Source organism: Zingiber officinale, chromosome 1A (assembly GCF_018446385.1).
Source record: "Zingiber officinale cultivar Zhangliang chromosome 1A, Zo_v1.1, whole genome shotgun sequence".
NCBI lineage: Eukaryota > Viridiplantae > Streptophyta > Magnoliopsida > Zingiberales > Zingiberaceae > Zingiber > Zingiber officinale.
The window spans coordinates 164,028,121-164,050,121 of NC_055987.1; the positions used below are offsets into that span (position 1 = coordinate 164,028,121).

The window sequence follows — 22,001 nt, forward strand, 5'->3', positions numbered from 1 at the left end:
TTTTTTGTAAAAGGTTTTTCCTTATTTGCCTTGGGCAAGTAATATAAAAGAAGGGGCGAGGGGGCTTCATGAGATACAACTCTTATTCTTTTGCTTGGGTGATCTCTTGGTGGCCGACCCTCTCCCTTCTTCCTCTCCCTTTGCTCTCTTCTCCTTGGTGGTGGTGGTGGCCGGATTTTAGAAGAAGAAGGAGGAAGCTTTTGGGTGGTGTTCATCTTGGAGGATCGTCGCCCACACGACGTCCAAGGCGAGGCGAGGAATACGGCAGAAGATCTTGAGGTCATTAGCTTACAAAGAGAAGGTATAACTAGTATTTTTCTTCTGCATCATACTAGTTATTTTTCTTTGTATGAATTCTAAATACAAGAGGCAATTAGATCTAGTTTATCAAATTTATTTTTCGAGTTTATGTTTTCTTCTTTTTGAACTTGTGATTCGATTGTTCCTTTTGGTTAACCTAGAGTTATTTAAGAAAATAAATATTAGCTTTACTTAAAAGGCTTTGCCTAGGCGGTGGTGGTTGCTCCCATATCCAAGAAGGCCATGTGCCTCGCCATGCAGTCCTGGAAGCCAATTTTGGAAATTAATATTTATGGAATTAATAACCTAGGTAGATTTGAATCAATAGTGTTAAGTTCCGCTTGCGATTCAAATCTAAATCATTAAGAACAAATAAGTTAAATTTGGAATCAATGATGTTAAGTTCCGTCTGCGATTCCTGATTTAATTTCTAAAGAACACAATAGGTTATTTAAGGAAAGATTCGACACTTGTACAAAAAATTTTTGTACAGTGGAACCGGTACGTTTTCCTAGGATTAACCAACAATTGGTATCAGAACTAGGGTTTGCCTCTGTGTATTTTTAGAATTCAAATAGGTTATGCACATGTCATACATAATTTAGGCAGGATAGTAATAGGATGTGCTAACTCTTTGGTTGTAGACTCCAACTATTATGGCTTATTGATATTGTGTGTGATTGGACCCTTGGACATGTCAAGGGCATTATTTGTGTGCATGATTGTATGTATAAAATACAGCAGGAGCTGTATTATTTTTAGAATTTTATTTTTTGTTCGATCTAGAATACATGTACATTCCCTCGTGGAATATAGGATCGATATATGTAAAATTTTATTTTTGTCGCGGATCGGATTCTTTCGAGGCGAGGTACTTTTGGAGCACCAGAGGCGCTGCGGAATAAGAAGCAAGAAGGATGCGACAACTTGACCCGATGACGGTGGCTAAAGATGGTAGCAGCTAGGGTTGGAGCATACTGAAGACAGTGATGGAAAAGGCCATAATAGTTGGAAAATTAATTTCCAAATTTATTGTTTTTATTTACTGTGATGTTTTTATGCATGTGATGTATGCTAGGATAGGTTAAAAATCCTCATTCTTAAATAACTAAGTGGAGAGGGATTTTAATAAATCCCATGGTCTCCATTACTGGTTTGTAAGTGATGCAACAAGGTTGCGTGTTGGTTCTGAGTGTCTCCCTCCACAACTGATGGGTTTGTTGCGTATCACTAGTAAAACTTCCTTTTATGGATGGTTATAAGAAATTATTTAGGAGCGTGTGATCTTCTCCAACTGAAGGGGCACAATCATATTTAATGGACTTAGTATCAAGTAATGGTATACACTTAGACGCATTCAATAATATCCTCCGCAACGGAGTCACTGCTATTGTATTGTGTGACCAAAGTGAAACCAACTATTAATTTTATTTGTCATAAAGTTAGGATGACAAGATAATAAAATTAATGGGTCACACCCTCCTCTTACAAATGATGAATTTGTATACGTCCACACTAACGTGGCATGCAATATTCACGGTGATTTGAGGTGTTGGTTAATTTAAAATAGTATTGTTTGAGGAATCAATATTATTCTAAATTTAGAGTCTTGACCAAAGTTTATTTTTGTGATTCTTAGGATGACTTTCAACCCACTAGCCATTATACTAAAAGAGAACAAACTTACTGGTCCCAACTATATTGATTGGAAAAGAAACCTGGACATAGTTCTTACTGCTGAAAGCTATAAGTTTATACTGACTGAGGCTTACCCTGATGCACCTGATGGTGACTCTACCCCAGAGGAGATTGAGTATCATAAGAAATGGGTAAAAGCTGATGAGATGGCGCGGTGTTACATTTTGGCATCTATGTCAAATGTATTGCAACATCAGCATCAAGATTTACCAACAGCTTATGATATAATGAACAATCTCAAAGAACTCTTTGGGCACCAGAGTCAGACTGCTAGGCAAGAGGCAATGAGGAAGTTAATGACAGCCACCATGTCTGAGGGGACACTCGTAAGGGATCATATCCTCAAAATGATGGCTTATCTGAATGAAATACAAGTCTTTGGAGGAGAAATCAATGGGGAAACCCAGATCGATATAATTCTCCAAACGCTACCCAGAAGTTTTGAGCAGTTCCGCCTGAACTATAACATGAACAAAAGAGAGTATACGTTGGCGGAACTTCTGACACAGTCACAGTTCTCAGATTCACTATGCTGAAAATGGTTCTACTTCTAAGTCGAAAGGCAAGAAGAAGAAGAAACAAGTCTTTTCAGCAAAGAAGGTGAATAAACCTCAGAGAACAGGACAGAAAGCTGGAATGAAGAAGCCGAAGGGCAAGTGCTTCATCTGCAAGCAGTCTGGACATTGGAAAGCGGACTGCCCTCGTAGGAACCAGAACAATAAAGGTATATCTCATACTCTAGTAGTTGAAACATGTTTAGCGGTATTATCTACTAGCCCTGGTGTGTAGATACTGGAGCCACTGATCATGTCTGCAATTCTTTGCAGGGGTTCCAGGAAACCCGGCGACTATTTAATGGAGAGATAACTATCTACATGGGCTGTTGCAGTGGGAGACGTCTACTTATCTTTTGATAGGAATAGAAATTTGATTTTAAGAAATTGTCTTTATGTACCCAGTTTTAGAAAGAATTTAATTTCAGTTTTTAAACTGTATATGGATGGATATTCAGTTTCCTTTAGTAACAATGTCGTTATAAAGAGAAATAAGGTGATTATCTGTTCTGGTGCATTGGTTGACAATTTATACACTTTAAATCCAATTTCTCCTACAAAGCAAAATATGGAAATTAATAACACATCTTCTAACTCTAATAAGAGAAAAGAACCTTCGGAAATGAACCAAACATATCTTTGGCATCTAAGGCTTGGACATATTAACTTAAGTAGGATTCAAAGGCTTTTAGCCGATGGACTATTGGGTTCATTAGAGTTGGAAAATTTTCCAACATGTGAATCCTGCTTGGAAGGTAAAATGACCAAGAGACCTTTCAAGGCCAAGGGGTATAGAGCCAAAGATGCGTTAGAATTGGTCCATTCTAATTTATGTGGTCCTATGTCTATCCAGGCAAGAGGTGGTTATGAATACTTCGTCTCCTTTATAGACGATTATTCAAAATATGGATACATTTACCTGATGCGCCGCAAGTCTGAATGCTTTGACAAGTTCAAAGAATATAGGGCTGATGTGGAGAAACGTCTTGGTAAAAGTATCAAGACACTACGGTTTGACCGTGGTGGCGAATACCTCTTTGGAGAGTTTAGGAATTACTTATCAGAAGTCGGGATTCAATCCCAATTGACTGCACCTGGTACACCCCAGCAGAATGGTGTGGCAGAACGAAGGAATAGGACTCTTATGGAAATGGTTAGATCAATGATGAGTTATTCAGAATTACCGAATTCATTTTGGGGATATGCTTTAGAAACAGCAGTGTACATTCTGAATATGGTACCTTCTAAAACAGTTCCTTCTACTCCCATGGAATTATGGAATGGGCGTAAGCCTTGTAACAACCACCCTTCTTACTACTACTACTACTCTCTAAGAGTGGTCGTTACTTAACTACTAACTCTACTTAACCGGTATAATTAAAAACCACGAGGAATCCCTACCGAAAAATTTTGGCAGAGTCTCCCCTGTACTGGTGACCAAATCAACAATACAAACAAACTATACTCAGCCATAGGCGGCTGGAACATATATTTTCACAACCACGTAGTATAATATCACAAATAAAAGAAGGAAACTACCCTAACAATAGCAAATAACAATATCACTCCATCAATAGAACCCAACTACAAATGCGGAATAAACTTAATTACAATCTTAACTCATAATAACATTAAAAGAACTCTAAACAGAAAAGTCTTGACAATTTCTTAGCAAACTCTTGATCTCCCCGTAGTCCAGCCATCACACACCTTTATCACCACAACCTTGTCGCCTCCCTTGCTATATCTTTTCCTTTCCTTTATCTGCAGTAGGAGGAAATGCAGTCTATAAGCATAAAGCTTAGTGAGCGCTATCTACTCACAAAAACTCGATATGCATGTATATAAATAAAAACATGCTAAAACTGAATGCTAACATATAAAACTACTCATGCTCATAAATAGCAAAGGAATCATACTAACTGAAATACTAAACATGTATAGCTAATCATGCTCATAAACCAATAAAACTATAACTGCATACTGAAAGCAAATAAAGCTAAACATGCGGAATAATCTAATAGCAAGAAACAAATAAAACTACTACTGCATGCTTCAAATAACAAGAAACTAAACTTTCTAATTCTAAACATATTTGAAGCTTGTTTCATTTGTTTCAAAACTTATACTTTAATACTTCAAAATAATAATAAACTTCTTTTGAGCCCGGCATTGTACCAATTTGCGCGCATCCTTAATAAGAGTCGAGGTCGCTAATCCCGAAACTACTAAAGTACTTCTAGGCGATCTTGTGCCTAGGGGCGATCTAGGAGCCCACCCAATGGACCTTGTGTCCGGTACATGCCATTAAAAAGTAAAATACTTATTTTCTTTTTAACTATTACTTCCTTATACTTGTTATTATTCAATTCTCTTATAATAAAATGTCTTAGCATTTCTTTGAGCACTTGATATGCTACTGATCCCAATTCTTAAAATTAGGGATCCTATTAAGACCTTGGTCTCTCTTTCTTATAACTTCTTATAAATCCCTAAAGGATTTATTAAAACTCTTATTCTTCCCGCCTACAGGTAGATCCTAGAGTTTTTATAGAGCAACAGGTTTCTTTAAGCATGTATCAACAGAATCAAGCAAAAGAAAATAAATCAAACTTCTTTAAACATGCTACAATAAACATAAATCAAAGGAAAGCAAACTGAGCTCTCTAAGCATGCTACAACAAATATGAATCAAGAAAAACTGAATTTGATTTCTTTAAGCCTACTCTAAAATAAAACTGCTCATGTTAAACTGATCATGCTTAATTATTAGCAAATGGATAATTGCTCATGCTTTACTATCAGCAAACGAAAACTAAACAGCAAGAGAATAATCTAACAGCATAGGAAAAATCTAAACAACATGCTAAAATAAACATGCTAAACCCATTCAAATTCCTTCTCCTCTTCTTTAACAAACTCATGACAGCAAAGGTAGATTAACCAAGCTAGGGCAGCAAAAAGGAAATTAACCAACAAAAGAGAATTATCATTGATAACCTAGATTTGAATCTGTTCTTCATGCTTACTGCCTAGCAAATGAAAGTTAAAAGATCTACTCATGTATATCTATATAAACTAAAATTTGCATATCATACAAGCTTAAACTAAATCTAAAACTTGTTGGAATTTTTAGGCACTTAATTGGTTTACAAAGTACAGATCTTAATCTTATCTGACTTGTGGTATACTTTGTAGACCTATACGTGGTTTACAAATCTGCACTTTGTAAATGGGTTTACAAATAAAACAACACACAGATTGTTATTACCTATTGCCCATCATATTTTAAATATTCTGTATTGTATTTTGTTCCAAAAGTCTGCCCCATTTCATACTCCCTGCCCAGCACAAAACTTTAAAACTAAAGGCTGACTGAAAACCGAACAAACCCATCAAGGTAGCAAGGACGTCTAAATTGAAATCCTAACTAATAGGGGCTGTTCTAAGCTCTAGTAAAGCGGTTCGTGGTTACAAAAAAAAATGCAAATAAAACTGATCATTCCTGTCAGAACATAGTAAGGTAAAACCTAACTACATATTTAAAACAACTATCCCTTCATGTTATTTGCATAATAACCATACTATACTACATATTCATAACATCTATTTGGATTCTAGAGATTGTATTTTTCACAGATGTGTGCAGATATTGAATCCTTCATAGATTGAGCTTCACAGAATGATCTTGTTAAGTTTTTTTTTAAAGTACACGGCAGAAAACTTAACCATCAATCTATTTGTAACACCTTCACAGCTTAACCCTAATTGAAAATCATGACCGCAAGCTCCATAAAAAATTCGAAACAAAGGGCATGCTGTGGATGATAAGGAGTGAAATCAAATTCCGAAATCAAAGAAAAAGAAGATCAATGTCGCAGAACCACTCCTACTGCAGGTGAGAAGCAACTCACCGAGTGTTCTTGGACTTACAACCGACGAAGACGACCTCTAGGGCTTCGGAGGTGTGGCTGTTCTGGCGAGCCCTTGACACCCGTGTGCTCTCCTCGACGAGGTGACCACCACCATGTGAAGATCTCACGAAGAAGGTGCTCGGCCGACCGTCGAAATCGATGCCCTAGGCTCGGCGTTATTTCCGCCCGAGCACAGGAACGCCGTCGCGCGTGAAAAGAAAGAAGAGAAGAAAGAATCGGGTTTTCGGCAAGGAAGAAAACCTAATCCCTTTATAACTAGGTTTTCTATTACTAACTATACTTTAAATATAACCTGTTCTTTCTTTAATTAACAAAAACTCGCCGGCACAGCTGGTTAACCGGCTTTTAACCGAAGCCACAGATCGCAGCTTCGATCCCTCAACCGTGCACTTTTTCCCAATTTATTCTCTAATCATTAACTATGCTTAAACTTAATTCTCACCATATAAGGTTAACAAAACCGTGTAGCTCAGTTGGTTGGGCCGATTTTGCTTGGGTCAGTCCGACCCGAGGTCGTGGGTTCGAATCTCACCTTCAACGTTTTTTTTAAAACTTCTTTCTTTTTGTAACCCTACTAAACGACCTCCAAAAATTACGTAAAAATACTCTAAAAATTCCTAAAAATCTCTAGAATATTTTAAAAGTATTTCTAAATATTTTTATGGACTTTTAGAACTTGAAATAGGGAAAATTGGGTCGTTACAAGCCTAGTCTGAATCATATCCGGATATGGGGTAGTCCATCACATGTGCTGAAGGGAGATACTGACAAGTTGGAATCACGTACAGAAGTTTGTCTGTTTGTTGGATATCCTAAGGAAACGAAAGGTGGTTTATTTTATAATCCTAAAAATCAGAAGATCATTGTTAGCACCAATGCTCATTTTTTAGAAGAAGATTATGTAATGAACCATAAGCCCATGAGTGAAATAGTTCTAGAAGAAATTAGAGTGGACACGTCTACTTCAGTACCAACAGTACAAGATGAAGTACCACGAGACACTGCAACACGTGTTGCACATGATACACAACCACAGACGGTGCCTCGTCGTAGTGGGAGGGTTGTAAGGCAACCTGAGAGATTCATGTTTTTGGGAGAGTCTTCGGACTTGATCCCGGGTAAACATGAACCTGATCCCCGGACATATGATGAAACACTCCAAGATATAGATGCAGTATCTTGGCAAAAGGCAATGAATTCTGAAATAGAGTCTATGTACTCTAATAAGGTCTGGGAGCTTGTAGAACCACCTGATGGTGTAAAAGCCATTGGATGCAAGTGGATCTACAAAAGGAAAAGAGGGACAGATGGGAAGGTAGAAACCTTCAAAGCAAGGCTTGTTGCGAAAGGGTATACTCAGAAAGCGGGAATCGACTATGAGGAGACTTTTTCGCCAGTAGTCATGCTTAAGTCTATCTGAATACTCTTATCCATTGCTGCTCATATGGATTATGAGATTTGGCAAATGGATGTCAAGACAGCTTTCCTTAATGGAAGTCTTGAAGAAAACATCCATATGAAGCAACCAGAAGGGTTCATTGAAAAAGGCAAAGAGCATCTATTGTGCAAGCTTAATCGGTCCATTTACGGATTGAAGCAAGCTTCAAGATCTTGGAACATCCGGTTTAACGAAGTAATCCAGTTATATGGATTTATTCAGTGTCCGGATGAGTCTTGTGTATACAAGAAGTGTAACGAAAATGTGGTGGTATTTCTTGTACTATACGTAGATGATATTTTGTTAATTAGCAACAATGTCAAGGTATTATCGGATGTAAGGGTATGGTTGTCCAAACAATTTGATATGAAGGACTTAGGAGAATGTGCACACATTCTTGGGATCAAAGCTATAAGGGATCGCAAGAAAAGAATGTTGTGTCTATCCCAAGCTTCATATATAAATACAGTCCTTGCTCGTTTTAGCATGCAAAACTCCAAGAAAGGTTTCTTACCTTTTAGGCATGGAGTAACCTTATCTAAAGAGATGTCCCCAAAGACATCAAATGAGATTGAGGACATGAAGGCAGTTCCTTATACTTCAGCTGTAGGAAGCCTTATGTATGCAATGCTGTGTACGAGACCTGATATCTGTTTTACCGTGGGCATGGTTAGCAGATATCAGAGTAACCCTGGACAAGGGCATTGGACTGCGGTAAAGCATATATTAAAGTACCTGAGAAGGACTAGAGATTATATGTTATTTTACCAAGCAGACGAGTTGCTCCCTATGGGTTACACGGATTCGGACTTCCAATCAGATAGGGGCAATAGTAAGTCAACATCAGGCTATGTGTTTACTCTAGGAGGTGGAGCGATTGCATGGAGGAGTGTTAAGCAGAAATGCGTCTCGGACTCAACCATGGAAGCTGAGTATGTTGCAGCCTCTGAGGCAGCAAAAGAAGCTGTATGGCTCAGGAACTTTCTAATGGACTTAGATGTGATTCCTGATTTGCCCAAGATCATCACAATTTATTGTGATAATAGCGGTGCAGTTGCAAACTCGAAGGAACCACGAGCCCATAAAGCAAGTAAACATATAGAGCGCAAGTACCACCTGATACGAGACATCATCAAGCGAGGAGAAGTTGTCGTCGCCAAGATTGCATCAGAAGATAACCTAGCAGATCCTTTCACAAAGGCTCTTCCGGCGAAAGCTTTTGATCGGCATTTGGAGGGGATGAGAATCAGATGTAAGGCAACAGATATGGCAGCTTAGACTTTTAGTATAAGTGGGAGATTGTTGGAGTGTATATTAAAAGCCAAGCTTTTGTAAACATTTATTTGTTAAAATAAAAGAATCACATTGGTCAATATCTGCATTTATTTATTAAATGTAGTTGTTCAATTAATTTATATAGTAGACAACATGGAGTGTGGTGCCACACTCAGAAGATCATGTTGTCGGTTCTCTATAAATTATAAACAGTTGCTCGCGACTAAGATAGAAAGGAACAAACTATCAGTATAGTCGTAGTGTAATTAAGTATTAGTTTATCTTGACTAATAAATTACACTGATACACTTTAAGTGTATTGAGTAGGATCATTTAGGTATGTTCTTTTTGTACTGACTTAGTAAAAGAACTAAACCTTAGTTATTATGGAAGTGTGTGCTCTTAATCCTAATATAATAACTAGCACATATATTTAATATTTATTTCTTTGATTTATCAAAGGGCGTGGTTTAGCTCGATAAAACAATATGCCCGATAAGTTGGGAAATGATATTACTTATAGTGTGTGTTGTTGATTATAAAAGGAATCTGTGTCCTAGTTATCTAGGTTGAGAATGTCCCCAAGAGGAGCTCATAAGGATTGTCATGTTAAACCCTGCAGGTGGACCTAGTCCGACATGACAATAAAGTTGAGTGGTACTACTATTGGAGCTAGATATTAATTAAGTGAGTTGTCAGTAATTTACTTAATTAGTGGGCATTCGTAATCTTAAACACAGGGAGACTAACACACTCATGATAAGAAGGAGCCCATAATGTAATTTGGGATTGGTGCGGTAGTGCGGTAATAACTCTCTAGTGGAATGAGTTATTATCGATGAACTTGAGTTGTGTGTTCGGGGCGAACACGGGATACTCAAGCTCATCGGAAGGCCAAAACCAATTTCTCCTCTAGGTCTCTGTCGTAGCCTCATTATAGCCTCAAGTACATCCAAATGTAAGGCTCTTCTTGGTGTCCAAGAAGGGGACCGGACCATTGCTCGGTGACCAAGCAATGGCCGGCCACATCCTCTTGAAAGGGGTCGGCCCTATAGCTTGGTGGCCAAGCTTGTAGGGGCCGGCCATAATAATTCAAAAAGGGAGGGTTGTTTTGAATTTTTAAAATCTTCTCTTTGTAGAAAACTATAAGTTTTAAAAGAGAGATTTTAATTTTTAAAACTTTCCTTATTTGAATTAGGCCACATGTTTAAATAGAGAGTTTAAAAGATTTTAAAACTTTCCTTTTTTTAACCATCCTTATGGTTTAAGAAAAAAAAAGAAAAAGAAGTTTTAAAATTTAAATTTTCTATCACCATGTTAAAAAAGGAAATTTTATAAGAGAGTTTTTAAATTTTAAAACATGGTTTTAATTTTTAGAAACTTTCCTTTTTTAACTCATACTTTAGGAAAGAGAGCTTGTTAATTTTATAAGAGGATTTCTTCTTGTCAAATTTTTTAAAAAATTATTTTTCCTTTCCTTTTAATTGTGGCCGGCCACCTTGCTTGGTGCCCAAGCAAGGGCCGGCCAATAGGATTAAACCAAATTCAATCCTTAACCAAATAGGATTGATCATAACCATTGATTGGTGATTGATTCAATCAAGAGGAAAGAAAAGGAAAAATAAAAAGGAAAAAGGAAAAACTCTTGGATGATTTTATTTTTTGTAAAAGGTTTTTCCTTATTTGCCTTGGGCAAGTAATATAAAAGAAGGGGTGAGGGGGCTTCATGAGATACAACTCTTATTCTTTTGCTTGGGTGATCTCTTGGTGGCCGGCCCTCTCCCTTCTTCCTCTCCCTTTGCTCTCTTCTCCTTGGTGGTGGTGGTGGCCGGATTTTAGAAGAAGAAGGAGGAAGCTTTTCGGTGGTGTTCATCTTGGAGGATCGTCGTCCACACGATGTCCATGGCGAGGCGAGGAATATGGCAGAAGATCTTGAGGTCATTAGCTTACAAAGAGAAGGTATAAATAGTATTTTTCTTCCGCATCATACTAGTTATTTTTCTTTGTATGAATTCTAAATACAAGAGACAATTAGATCTAGTTTATCGAATTTATTTTTTGAGTTTGTGTTTTCTTCTTTTCGAACTTGTGATTCGATTGTTCCTTTTGGTTAACCTAGAGTTATTTAAGGAAATAAATATTAGCTTTCCTTAAAAGGCTTTGCCTAGGCGGTGGTGGTTGCTCCCATATCCAAGAAGGCCATGTGCCTCGCCATGCAGTCCTGGAAGCCAATTTTAGAAATTAATATTTATGGAATTAATAACCTAGGTAGATTTGAATCAATAGTGTTAAGTCCCGCTTGCGATTCAAATCTAAACCATTAAGAATAGATAAGTTAAATTTGGAATTAATGATGTTAAGTTCCGTATGCGATTCCTGATTTAATTTCTAAAGAACACAATAGGTTATTTAAGGAAAGGTTCAACACTAGTACAAAAAAATTTTGTACAGTGGAACCGGTACGTTTTCCTAGGATTAACCAACATAACGGCACACCAATCGACTGGTGCTTGGACCAGTCGACTGGTGTCGGGGTTGAGTTGATATGATGATCAACTCTCTCCTCATATTTAAGGGGAGCTTTTGGGCATTAAAGAGGTAACTGATGTTCATTTGATAACTCCTAGTATTTGCTTAAAGCTTCCAAGATTATTCTCTTCCTCCCAAATCTAAATTCCATCTTGTAAGAGGAAGAGGTTCTTTGTGAGAGGTTTGCTCCACCGAGAAGGAGAAGCTCTAGCCGGAGATTACTGGGGACTGATCCACCGAAGGATCAAGGGCTTGCCCACCTCAAGGACATGTCGTGGAGTAGGAGCAAGCAATCTCTGAACCACGTTACATCGAGCTTGTTAGCATTTGTATTCTTCCTTGATTGCTTTGATTGTTTTGTTTAGTGTATTTCGCTGCGTACTAACCTTCTTGTAGAGAAGAAATAGAATTGGGGGTGGCCTAGCTATCCAACCTCCCTTCAAGCCAGCCACCGATCCTCCTACAAGTGGTATCAAAGTGAGGGCGCCCTTCAACGGACTAATCGCCGAGAAGAGCACTTCATCAAAATGGCCGGCTCAAACATTCATCCACCCAAATTCGAAGGGGATTTCTCTTGGTGGAAGAAGAGAATGGAGGTATTTTTTGAAACCGATTTTGACATTATGCTAATCATGGAAAATGGTTTCGAAGTGCCTAGGGATCAAGACAATAAGATACTTGAGAAAATAAGGTGGAGCAAGAAGCAATGGGAAGAACATTTAGCGAATTCTAAAGTCATACATCATCTACTAAATGTCTTTCCCCAACAAGAAGTAACAAGGGTTGGAACCTACTCAAGTACCAAGGAGTTATGGGAAAAGCTAGTGGAGCTTCATGAAGGGACATTGGAAGCGAAGTTGGCAAGAAGAGACCTCCTTCAAACTCAACTCACCAATATTAAGATTGAAAAAGGAGAAAAGGTATCAATTTTATATTCTAGAATTAAAGAAATTTTAAATGGACTAACAAGTGTAGGTGAGGCACTTACAAATCAAGACATCATAATGAAAGCCATCAATGCTTTCCCAAGAACCTAAACATGGAGCTCAATTGTAGATTCATTCTACATTTCAAAGGATCTAAAGAAATCTTCTCTAGATGAATTCTTCTCAATAATGGAGCTCCATGAGACTCGGATTGAAGGACTAGATGGAGAAAGATCAAGAAGAGTAGCCCTTGTGGCAAACAAGGGAAAAGGGAAGAAGAAGAAAGACTCATCCCCACCATCTTCCGACTCCGAAGAATCAAGCGCCTCGATGGATAGAGATCAAGAAGCATATATGGTAAGAAAAATGAGAAAAACATTTAAAACTTTTTCCTCTAACAAATCACATGCTAGGAGAAGTTCAAGAGGCAAGAGTAAAAGAAGAAAGATCAAATGCTACAATTGCCAAGGGCACATGAGAGATGATTGTCCTCTCTTAAAGAAGAAGGAAGGAAAGAAGAAAGAAGAGGAGAAGAAGACAAAAGAAAAGGGAAAGAAGGATCATAATCTAAAAGCAACATGGGATGACCCATTTTCATCGGAGGAAGAAGAACACCATGTGTCCCATTTTGCACTAATGGAAATTGATGATGTAGCCTCCACCTCATCCGAACAAGAAGGAAGGAGCTCAAGTGAAGATGAAGAAGGGAGCTCAAGTAAAGGGGGAGGTCAAACATCATATTCGGACGTCTCGGTAAGTGAGGTATACAATCTTCCTCCTAATGTTTTAGTTAAAATCATTTCAAGTACAAATGATGATTTGTTTAAGGCAAAAAGAAAGAACAAATCTTTAAAATATGATATTCTCTTGCTTGAAGAAAAATTAGAAACTATGTGTTCTAAGAACAATGATATGCATGCTTCCTTAAATTCAAATGATTTATGTTTATTAGAAGAAAATAAGACCTTAAGGGAAAAGGTAGAATACCTTACCAATGCCCTTAGAAAAATTGAAATTGGCTCTAAAACCCTAAATATGATTATTGGGAGTCAAAGGGCAAGTTTTAAGAAAAATGGGTTAGGATACAATTAACCCAATAATGAAAAGACATATCATTGTCTACTTGCTAGGGGCAATCAAAAACCAAAACTATAGATAGAAAATGGATCTCTAAGGAATATTTGGTTAACCCAATTAGGAATAATTTCTATTGGGTGCCAAAGTCAATCCTCAAGGGTTAGAGGATTTTGGGTTAGTCAACCATTGAAATCATAATTCAAATCTTTGAAAAATGGTTGATTTGAGACCTTAAGGGGGAGCACTTAGCCTTGACATAAATTCATGATAAAAAAGGCTAAGTAAATGTTACCTTATTGCATCTCACAATGACTTACATTATTTTCTAACCATAAAGGTGAGATGCTAGGATGATACAAATAATTCACTTATGCTTATGACATTTGGATGAGTTATGAAATGTATCAAATTTTTAGTAATCATAGGCCAACTATGGGGAAAACAAATGTTTAATTAATGGACATCTTGTCCATAGATCATAGTTGGATATTTTAATATTTTTAAAATAATTTTATATTTTATCTACTGTAGTATAGTTATTTTGAAACATATGAATTCAAAACAAGGTTTAAAATTGATACAAACTTTCATGTTTTCAAGGTTTTTTTGAGATTTGGTCAAATTTTCAAAAATATGATGAATTTTCATGGACACAAATTTTTCCTAGTTAGAGGACCTTATAAGAAATATGTTTTTCAAAATTTCATGATTTTTTGAATTTTCTGGAATTTTTTTATGAATTTCTGAAGTTGCCCAAAGAAGGCTAAAATTCAGTTTCAGAGTGTACCAGTCGACTGTGTCAGATACTAGTCGACTGGTACCAGCCTTCCAGCATTGTATTACTTTTTTAGATCAAATTTTTGGTCAAAATTTGGTTATACTTCATGCCTTAGAATGATTGTTTGGTACATTTTTTTTTATGTTGTCAAAGGGGGAGAAATGGGTAGGTTTAAGTTAGAAACCTTTATTCCCATACTTGTTATTCATGTACAAAACTTGAAAATTAAAGTTTAAAGCATATGTTGAGGGGGAGCTAGGGTTGATGCTTCATGGTTATATATTACTTGTTATTTTCAAAGTTATTATTTGTGTCTAACTTAAACATATTTGCCACACATCAAAAAGGGGGAGATTGTTGGTGCAATCGACCCAAGTTTGATCGGTTTGATCATGGTTTTGATGTGTGTGTCAAAGCGTTTAAGTTAGGCTTTCATATGTGTTTGATATGTGTTTGAGTCTTGCAGGACTTTGTGAAACACATGAGGAACTTGGTGCGACCTAGATTGGAAAGCTCATCCTAGGGCTCGGATCCTTGAGTTGGTGAAGGATGGTATGGAAGACATCCGAGGGACCGTCGGACAAGGAGCAATGGAGTGAAGCCAAGGGAAGCGGACTTCAAGGCAACGTGAAGGATGGCACGGAGAGGAGTCGCGGGCTCGGGTGAATCTGAGGGACGAAGGCCGAGGAAGAGGGTTTCAAAGGCGACTCCGGAAAGGATGAGTGTGTGAGAATGTACTAAGACCAGTCGACTGGTCATGGGACCAATCGACTGATCCAATGTCACAGAACGCACAGAATGCTTCTGTGCTCGTCGGGTGCGGGGACCAGTCGACTGGTCCTGAGACCAGTCAGCTAGTACATAGTCGTTGGCAGAAATTGAGTTTCTGCAGAGAACTGTTGGCTGGGTCTAACGGCACACCAGTCAAATGGTGCTTGGACCAGTCGACTGGTGTCGGGGTTGAGTTGATATGATGATCAACTCTCTCCTCTTATTTAAGGAGAGCTTTTGGGCATGAAGGAGGTAACTGATGTTCATTTGATAACTCCTAGTATTTGCTCAAAGCTTCCAAGATTATTCTCTTCCTCCCAAATCTAATTCCATCTTGTAAGAGGAAGAGGTTCTTTGTGAGAGGTTTGCTCTACCGAGAAGGAGAAGCTCTAGCCGGAGATTGCCGGGGACTGATCCACCGAAGGATCAAGGGCTTGTCCACCTCAAGGACACGTCATGGAGTAGGAGCAAGCAATCTCCGAACCACGTTACATTGAGCTTGTTAGCGTTTGTATTCTTCCTTGATTGCTTTGATTGTTTTGTTTAGTGTATTCCGTTGTGTACTAACCTTCTTGTAGAGAAGAAATAGAATTGGGGGTGGCCTAGCTATCCAACCTCCCTTCGAGCCGGCCACCGATCCTCCTACACATATTTGTAGAAATAGTTTTGTAATAAATTACTACAATTAGTATTGTCACGGAGAGCCTTATTTGTATGAATCAATTAGGCCTTCTGGTGGTTCATCATCTGCCACAACTTTTACTGCATTTGAATCATCAACTAATGATATTGCAATGTAATCAATGGTTCACAATACGATGAATACTACAATTGATTATTCCAATATAAATGAAACACCAACACACAAATATCAATAATTATATAAAATGTTAAAGGCTAGTGAAAGAGAAGTGTGGGAAAACATTCTCACTGGCCATTCCCAACTATCAGCTACTGCAATATTATTGAATATGAAAGCAGAACATTATTTTTCATAAAGATGTTATAATGACCTATGTCAATTGATGTCAAAATTGCTTCCTACTGATAACATAATGACTGATAGTTTTTATAGTACAAAGAAATTAGTTAGAGGTTTAGGTTTACCAGTAGAGAAGATTGATTATTGTCTAAACAACTGCATGATATTTTGGAATGAAGACAACGATCATAGTGAATGCAAAATCTATGCACACCCTCATTATAAGCATAATACTCACATACCAGGGTAGAAAAAAATTATTTGGAAAGTGATGTATTATTTTATTTTAACTGCTAGACTTCAACGTTTATATGCATCTGCTGCTACAACTTACCACATGATGTGGCATCATGAGCCTGAGTACAATGGAGGTATAATGTGTTATCCTTGTGATTCCCCTACATGAAAACATCTTGATGTTATATTTTCCTCTTTTATAATGGAACCATGTAATGTGAGATTGAGACTTTCTACACATGGATTTCAGTCAATTGGTCAGTCAGGGCAACAATATTCATCTTGGCCAGTTATATTAACACCATACAATTTACTGTTGGAACCCCAAGGTATTTTGATGTGATCAAACAAGCTAAGTTATGTCCTGCATTGTCTAACCCTTGTGTCTAAGTGTGCAGGAGCTTAGGAACACAGGAAGTCGAGCGGAAGACGCGGCTAGCGAGAAGGACGACACGGGGAGAGAGCCGACGGGCTTGGTGCGTCCAAGGGATGAGGTGACCGCGGAAGAGTACACCGATGGACCAGAAGAACGTGCATGACGTTCGAGGGACGAGAAACCGGGAAGGAATGCTGCTCGAGGAGAAGGCCGGAACTTGAGTTCGGGTGAGCCCTATTCCGGACGGTTGAGATCACCCTGTTGGATCGAGACGCGCTAGAGGGGGGTGAATAGCGCTCGTGGCTTTTTCGTACAATTCGTAAAACTATCGGAGTTAAAAACACGCAGCGGAATAAAGAAACACAAACACAGAGACACAGGGGAATTTACTTCGTTCGGAGCCTAGATCGACTCTTACTCCAAGGCCCATGATCCTTGATCGCTTTCCGTAGGCAACAACTATAAGCTCGAATAGAATTACAAGTGAAGTACAATAATAAGAAATAATTAAATTATACCGACGACAATATCAATAACTGAAGATTCGGAGCTCCGGGTCGTCGGGGGGTCGTTGTAGCACTTCGGGATCGTGTCGTTAGCAGCTAGTCGCAGAAGGATTACTTGGAGTGAGTTTTTATCAAGCTGCTAGTCGAAACCCCCTTATAAAGGGTGTTCAAGGCGCCTTGAAAGCCATTCAAGGCGCCTCCATGCTGCCGAGTCGCCCTCGTGGTTCAAGCTTGAACTGGTCGAATTTTATCTCTTCAAGGCGCCTTATGCCTCATTCAAGGTGCCTTAAGCAACTGGTTCAAGGCGCCTTATGACTCCTTCAAGGCGCCTCCAGAGTGCTTCGCAGCCAGCTCCAGCTTTGCACCCGAGGCGCCTCCAAGCCCCATGGAGGCGCCTCGGACACTATTCATCCAAGGTGTACTTTGTGTTTTTGGTACCTACAAGAGTGTTAGTCCCAAATACATACCCTGCAAATCAAAGTTAGCACAAAACAACAGTAAATATGATAACAGATGTAATGACAGTCTCCGGACTGCCCGGGTCTGACTTCGGATTTCCATCCGGAAACCCTAGATCGACCCGACACCTACTGTTCCCTCTACGGGGAACGCGTCCTCACCTACTCCACTCAGGAGATTTACCTGATGCCGGTGTGATCCACCAGATCGACTGGACTTTTGCTCGGTGCTCGATGCTTCCGGACTTTCTGCTGGACTTCCGCTTCCCGGCTGGTCCAGTCTTTCACCTGGTTCACGACACCAAGACTTTCCACCTAGGGTTACCCCCCCTAGGACTTTTACTTGAAGCACTCGACCCACCAAGACTTTCCGTATAAGGTTACCACCCCTTATGACCTAGGGTTATCACCCCCTAGGGTTTTCACCTGCCTAACTACAGTTAGGACTTTCCTGAAACACTTAGTCAAGCACGTTAGATCACAACACACCTTAACTTTGAATCCTTTGCCATTATCAAAACTCAGGCTCGATCGTCGGATGCTTCCCGCACCAACAATCTCCCCCTTTTTAATTATGGCAACCCAAATTCAAAGTTAAGTAAAACAAATGCATAAGTATATTAAAAGATTTTAAGTGAGCAAGCTTAAGTATATAAATTCAAATAAAAGCATAACTTAAGCTAACACTTAAACTTTGTGAAGCTCCCCCTTAATATAGGGCTTCCTTTTACTTTTGAATTAGATAGATTTTTACTTTTTGAATTCCCTACTCCCCCCCCCTTTGCCATTTATCAAAAAATAAGTCAGTTTCAAGCAATTTTTAATTTTTCTTATTGAAAAACAGATTAGGCTTATGAATGGTTTCGACTAAGTTTGAAAGGCTAATGTTTAGTAGACTATTAAGAACGATTTTTGCTACTTTTGAAACTTAGTTGTTTTTAAAATTTACTTAGCTAAATTTTAAAAGGCTTAAAGAAATTTGAAGTCTCTTTTTAGCAAAAAACATTTTGAAAGCAAAGATTCTTAATACATTTAGATAAGTAAAAAAGGCTTAGCAAGAATTTAAAAAAAAATAGATTTGAAGGTTGGCTAAGTTGGAAAAAGTTGAAGGTTTCTATATGAACTACTTAGCTTAGTCTTTTGCAAAAAAAAAAATGAATTTTTGAAAATAGAGCCTAAGTTAAAAAGACACTTAGCTTAAAAAAACAATACTTAATGTTGAACACATAGGAGTAAGAACTTTTTAATTTTTAGGACGAAGAGGGAGAAACTAAAATTTAATTTAATTAAATTGGTTGGTCCTTAAGTCCAAGCATGAGTCAAGTTAAAATTGTTTTGATCAGGTATCAGAGCCCTAAAGTACAAGCATGCTTAAGTTTAATTTTTCCTTCACCAATTGTCTAACCTTTAGCTACTTGCTGATTGCCTAGAGGGCAGCAGCTTTCACTTAGTTAGTCGAGTTAAGTCATTTAGTCTAGTTAGATTTGACTAGAGCTGGAAGACTTGACTTGATTGCTGTTAATAAGGTATTTAACGCCCAGACTCATATTGATCCACAGAAATAAGCATTCTTGAGTCCAGGCTGTACCCTATGCATCTCACACCATTCTATGTTTTTCAAATACAAGCAAGGTATACCTAGGTGTTTGTGAGATGCCCTGGCTTAAATCTAGGGGAATAGGATTTCTAGGGTAGAGCCTAAGCTAAGTCCATTTTTTTGAAAATTCTAAGAAAATGGGATTTTAAAATCATTATTTTCCTAGAATTTTTAAAACAAATTTTTGAGAAGAACAGGATAATTAAGTAAGACAATAATTTTGAAAATCAACATCTATTCTATCCAGCACATTCCTATTTATCTTCTAAGTGTACTGAACTTAAGTTCAGGTAAGGATTTTGTGAAAATGTCAGCTAGGTTTGATTTGGACTGAACATAGTTGAGTGCAAGTTCACCTTTAACGACGTGATCCCTTACAAAGTGGTGCTTTACCTCTATGTGTTTAGTCCTAGAGTGGTGAATTGGATTTTTAGTTAGATTAATTGAACTTATATTATCAATTAAGATTTTTGTATTTTTGTATTCTAATTGATAGTCTTTTAAGGTATGCATCATCCACAAAAGTTGAGAGGCACACTCTCCTAAGGCTATGTATTCATCTTCAGTAGTAGATAGAGCAACACAATGTTGCTTTCTGCTTGACCAACTTACTAGGCACTGACCTAGGATTTGGCAGCTACCACATGTACTTTTTCTGTCTAATTTGCACCCGACATAGTCTGAGTCAGAATAGCCAAACAGGTCAAAGGTGTTAGTTCTAGGGTACCAAAGTCCTATATTGAGGGTGCCTTTTATGTATCTAAGTATTCTTTTAACATAAGTTAAATGTGATTCTTTTGCACAAGATTGGTATCTTGTGCACATACCAACTGCAAAAATTATATCTGGTCGACTTGCAGTTAGATAGAGTAGGCTTCCTATTATACTTCTATAGTACTTTGGGTCTACTGATTTTCCTTCTGGGTCCGAGTCAATGTTGATGTTAGTGGCCATTGGGGTATTTATGATTTTTGAGTTTTCCATGCCAAATTTTTAAATTAGTTCTTTAGCATATTTAGTTTGGTAAATGTAGATTCCGTCTTTTGTTTGTTTAATTTGTAAACCTAAGAAGAAATTTAGTTCTCCCACCATACTCATTTCAAATTCATTTTCCATTAATTTAATGAATTCTTTTAGAAATTTAGAGTTGGTTGAGCCGAAAATTATATCGTCAACATAGATTTGGGTTATGAAGATGTCTTTTTCTATAGTTTTTACAAATAGAGTTGGATCTATGTGACCTTGGTTAAAGCCTTTGGATGTTAGGTAATTAGATAGCCTTTCATACCATGCTCTAGGAGCTTGCTTAAGTCCATATAAGGCATTTTTTAATTTAAATACATGATTAGGATAATCTAGGTCCTCAAATCCTGGGGGTTGGTTTACATAGACCTCTTCCTTAATGAATCCATTTAGGAATGCGGATTTTATATCCATTTGGTATAACTTAAACCCTTTATGTGCTGCATAGGCTAGCAGCATCCTAATGGATTCGAGTCTAACTACTGGTGCATAGGTTTCGTCATAATCTAAACCTTCAACTTGACTGAATCCTTTGGCTACTAGTCTGGCTTTGTTTCTAACTATTTCACCCTGATCATCCAATTTGTTCCTAAATACCCATTTGGTGTCAATTATGGACTTATCTATGGGTTTAGGTACAAGTTCCCAGACTTGGTTTCTTTCAAATTGTGCTAGCTCTTCCTGTATAGCAATGATCCAGTCTAGGTCGGGTAGGGCCTCTTCTATAGTCTTAGGCTCAATCTTTGAAATGAGGGCAATCTGACTTAGGTTTCTATATGAGGATCTGGTTCTGACTCCTAGGTTTGGATCACCCAAAATTTGATCAGGTGGGTGAAAAGTCCTTAGTCTAGTTGGTCTTATGTTCGGGTCAGAAATTGGTTCTTCTAGTTCATAGCCTCGATATGGTCTATCAAGGAAATGGATCTGATCCTTGGGGACCCAATAGTGATCAGGTCCAACTTGATTAACCAAGTTTGACTTGGGGACCCATGCTTGAATTATGCTTCTATTATTTCTATACTAAAGATAGATATGATTTATACTTATTTTTGGTTCTGAATCCAAGTCTAGATTTGTTGTACATGGCTCGTTGTTTTCCAAGAATCAGATCCAAATTCTTGGAACCCAAGGTGAACCGTTCCAATGTGTTCTTGAGTTCTTTAATTTGAGCTTTCAGATTGGAATTTTCTTCCTCAAGTTGTTGGACTTGAGTTGAGTTTTCAATTTGAACTGACTCAGTTAAAGAGCTCAAGTCAGTTTCTTCCTTAAGGGTTGTTACCTCCTTTTGGAGCGACTTAACCTGGATGTTGGATTTAGCCAACTTTTTTACTAAGTAAGGTAATAATTCATGCAAGTTATCTAATTGAAATTCTGCGAGTAGTGAACTTACAGTGGGGTTTGGTCCTTCAGAAATGAATGCAGATTCGTGGCTTTGCTCGGACTCAGCTTCTGACTCTCTCTCGGTTTCAGACTCAAATTCGGACTCGGTTTCGTCAATGTCTACTTGTACTGGCAATGCGAGGAAGCTTGTCGATTCTTCT

At 38.0% G+C, this 22,001-nt stretch overlaps 1 pseudogene; it reads right to left on the minus strand.

The window, feature by feature from the left end:
* Positions 1-22,001, minus strand: part of LOC122006176 — a 40,253-nt pseudogene that overhangs the window by 17,410 nt on the left and 842 nt on the right.